Source organism: Lactuca saligna, chromosome 5 (assembly GCF_052625555.1).
Source record: "Lactuca saligna cultivar CGN05327 chromosome 5, ASM5262555v1, whole genome shotgun sequence".
NCBI classification, from domain to species: domain Eukaryota; kingdom Viridiplantae; phylum Streptophyta; class Magnoliopsida; order Asterales; family Asteraceae; genus Lactuca; species Lactuca saligna.
This window is the reverse complement of record NC_136421.1, coordinates 284,966,896-284,971,309: the sequence shown is the minus strand read 5'-3', so window position 1 is coordinate 284,971,309 and position 4,414 is coordinate 284,966,896. Positions and strand designations below refer to the sequence as shown.

Below are 4,414 nucleotides of genomic sequence, written 5' to 3'. Positions count from 1 at the left end.
TGGTTTTCATTCCTTGTTCCGATCACGATTGCTCTGACTCGAGTGATTACCTCCCGGTTCTTTAGTCTTGGGTAGTTCCTCTCAAAAGGCCCTATTCCACCATTTCCATAACAAGTTTTTCCTCCACCAGTGCTTGTTCTAAATTCTGTATCTTATCTCTTGGTATTATACTTCTATGAGTACCATCTTTAGTGCTTCTCACGTCGTGACATGAGCGGATTCAATGACTAAAAGTTTTGTATAGTGGTTTCGCCAGATACGGGTGGCATTCATAAAAGTGCAAGTGAAAAACCTAAGACGACATGTTTTTGCACATGAGCTAGGATGAAATATCGAATTCCATCCTTTCAATTCATAGGGCCAACCTTATAACTCTTTTATTTCCGTAAAAGGGTCTGAGTTTGTAGTTCATGAATTCTTCATATGTGCATGTTCTCAGGACATCACTATTATTTCTATGGTTACTACTTCCAATTCTACTTTGTTAAAACTCGTTGTTTTTGTTGGCTTTGTGAGTGGCCAAAATGTTAGCTACTTATTGTTTGATCATTAATTCGATTGTAATCGGGTCAAGTGATTGTGTTGCTGATGAATGATCATATGTGGATCTCTTGTTATACATTGTTTCGTCCCATTACAATCTGTTCAAGGAGACATGAGTCACATGAAATTCTCGTTGCAAATATAATGGATAGTATTATAATTGTGTCAAACGTGTAGAATTGATGTGGGTTCGCCCAAGAATGACGTTACTATGAGTATTATGTGTAGTAAATTTTATAGTACTACCAAGGGCGAAACTTACTGTTAAAATGAGTGAAAGGAAACTATGAAGTATTGGGGCAATTTGTGCAAATTCGTGAAGAAAATGATGTAGCGAAATTTTGCCACTACTCGATGTTTTGACCATATCTCGAGTTCTGGAGTTCTAATTTATTTGAATAGAGATATTTTCGAAACTATAAGATTTCTAACAACTTTTATGTTTTGCGTTTTTATTGAGTTTGCTATTTTCTCCTTTAAAAAGACACAAAAGACGAAGGCTAAATGTAGGTGTCTTTCTTTTGAACGTGGATGGTTCAATCATAAGTCGGATTGTTCATAGCACGAAAAAATGGATTGATTCAATACCTAAGCCGAATCTGAAACGATTCACAAATGTGTGACAACCTGAAATTTCCATTCGTACAAACCCTACAGTCAAGCACTTCAATTAAAAGTCAAACTCATTTCTGCTAATTTTTATCCGGTTTAAAGTCTGTTTGAGTGTTTTTAATATTAATTCTTCAAACGAACAAATAAAAGGAAGTTTTTCGAGGAGTATCGGGTAACAATTAAATCAACTAACACCTTAATTTGGTGTTCACGGCCAAACAAATGGAGTTTGGGCCGTGAACCCTCTCTTGGCCGTGAACTTATGCATATAGCATCAATTTACTCTTCATTTCCCTATTTCCCAACTTCCAAGTTCAAGAACATCAACTTCTCTCTCAAGTATCATAACACCTTTCTTCCAATCTTCCAAAAATGTAAGTGTTTCTTCCTTTGATTTGTTGTTATAACCCTTCATCTAGCTGTTGTACACCATTTCATCCATGAAATCTTATCTTTTACCTAGATCTTGAAGTGTTCTTCAAAACACCAAGAACACATACTAGTGTTCTTGGACCTTAAACACCCAAACAAGCTTTTATATTGTAAGTACTCTTGTCCTAGCTTGTAGTATACTAGAATGAACTTGTTTACACCTAAGAAACATCAATAAATCTGGAATGGAATGGATTTACGGCCAGGGCATCTCCCTAGGCCGTAAACTCTATAGAAGGGTGCAAAGTTGCCCTAAACTCCTTCCTAATGCTTAGAAGTTGGACTAGAACCATTCACCATTGAACTACGGACCTTAAACTACAAGTTTGGGGAGTTTGCCATGGGTTTACAGCCATAAACCCACTAGGGCCGTAAACCCTAGGCCGTAAACTCCATGGAGAGTGGTCTTGGGCCGTGAACTCCCATGCAGTGCCTTACACCACTTTGATGCAACCCAATGGCCTTCTAACACTTAAACCTAAGTGTTTTCCACGCTTTAGGGTGTTTACACTTACTTAATTAGTGTTATAATCACTAATTAGATGCATACATGTCTTTATATGTTAATAGGATCATTGTGTGTGTTCAAGTCTTCACTTGACACTTAGCACCTTGTCCAACACTTCCATCCAAACCACTCACTACAAGTGAGTTCATACCCCTTAATTAAAATTTTAAATGATTTTAAATGTTTTTATAGGGGGGGGGGAGGGAATACAAGTTGAATGTCATAGTTATTATATCAATCACATGTGATTAATAACTATCAAACATATGGATTTACTATACTTTCAAACTGTTTTACTAAACAAATGACTTCAAACTGGTTATCAAACTCTTTTACATGTTAAACTCTTTACTAAACTCACTTTTATGTATCAAACCTTCTAACGTCCGCGTTTTCTACTTGGCATCATTATAAAATTTGTATGTACGTCAGTCGATGAATCTAACATTTTATGAATAAGTGAAATGAGATTATACGAGTATATGTGTTTATATATTATATGTTTGGAAATTGGACAAATATTAGGTGTATATAATATTCGTGTGAAAAAAAATAAACTTAATAAATAGGGCTACATAAACATTTAAACATAAAAGATTATTTATGGCAAATAATCTAAACGAAGTTGTAGAAAACGTAATTACGAGGCCGTCTATATAAAAATAGAAATAAATATATATTTTATATTTTCGAGATATAACTCTCGAAAATAATTGTCTAAACATATTTTACGACATTGGTTATTGATTATTTAAATTTAGATATGTGTTAAATAGTATATCAGGTAATATTTTGTTTTCCGAATATTTATAGTTATGAAATATATGCAAAACAAGATATATGTTTAATATTAATAAATTAAACAAATAGTAAAAAAAAAATTGACGTAACAATGTATATATATAATTCATTCTTAAAAGTTGTAAAGATAATAAATAATTTAATTCATAAGAGATTGAGTTGAATACGTGGCCTAAATATGGCCTAACATTGGAGTTCATATGTGTAATATTATGAAAAGTTTAGGTTGATACGTGTTAGAATAATATCCATATCTTCGAATATGTGTCTCTTTTTCAAAAAATCTTACTATAAATAGGAATGTGGATAGTGAATTCAAAGCATACCACTTAAACACACACACACACACACACACACATATATATATATATATATATATATATATATATATATATATATATATATATATATATATATATATAAAAGCTATTTCAGAAAAAAAAAAAAAAGGGGGTGGGGGGGGGGGGGGAATAACGGATCGAAGAGTTATTATCGGAATTAATACAATCTAAGGCTTACACTCGTCATATCATGTGAGTGCAGAGTTACTTTCATCTTACACATAGATATAAAGTATTTTATATAAATTACGTGATATGTGTGCATATTATCTGTATACTTGCTATCTATGCTGGATGAATGTTTTTATACAAGTTTTAATTGATTTAAATTGTATATGTATTTTATATCTAAAAAATGTTGGGGTAAAACATGGGTAGATGTAATAAGACGATGTGTGATAAAATGATGAGAGGTCTCGACGTTGTTGTTGGTGATCCAGTCATCTAGCGGAGTATAGATGACGACCACAGCAGGCTCGCAACCTGTAGGTGTTTGTGAACGATGTGTTCACCGGTGTACTCCATCCCCCACATGGTTGTCTTAAGGACATTTATTGTTGAGGAATCCCCTTACTAGTAATGTCCATCCCGATGATGATCCTTAGGCTAGGTCCCTTATAATAGGTGTTTTAGGGACGTAAAGTGAGGATAACGGGAACGGGTAATCGGGTTATTGTTGGTTGATGAAATTAAATAACTTATTATTATGGGTTGAAAACCCAATGTGCTCACGAGGCTCCCAAGCCTGACCCACTCAGTTGCATGTATTACAGGTAGTGGTGCTCGAGCATAGATGTGATGTTTTGGATGAGGGATTACGGATATAGGCCTGTAGATATGAAATAATGTAGCAAAACATATATTGTACTGTTTATGCTTTCGGTCTGTATCGAACATGACCTCCCGAGTCTTTTAATGAAATACATTTCTTTAGAAATGTTTTTGATAAATCTTTATCATATTTTGTCTTGGGACAAATTCCGCAACACTTTTATTTAAAATGTTACTCTGATTTTCAAACAAAGCATAAACAAAATCGATCTTTTCTGACCGTGAAAATGGGGATGTCATAGTTGGTATCAGAGCATTAGTTTAAGCGAACTAGGAATTTGTAGGATATCTAGACTTAAACTTAGAATGTTAAGTGATGATTGTGAGATGAGTGTCTACCATATTT

The 4,414-nt window shown here is 33.8% G+C and overlaps 1 long non-coding RNA gene across 1 annotated transcript; it reads left to right on the top strand.

The window, feature by feature from the left end:
* The first annotated feature begins 3,358 nt into the window (after nucleotides 1-3,358).
* Nucleotides 3,359-4,187, top strand: LOC144998334 (uncharacterized). Its single transcript, XR_013660260.1, has 2 exons — nucleotides 3,359-3,429; nucleotides 4,011-4,187. It is a non-coding gene; the product is annotated as an uncharacterized LOC144998334 (long non-coding RNA).
* The last annotated feature ends 227 nt before the right edge of the window (nucleotides 4,188-4,414 follow it).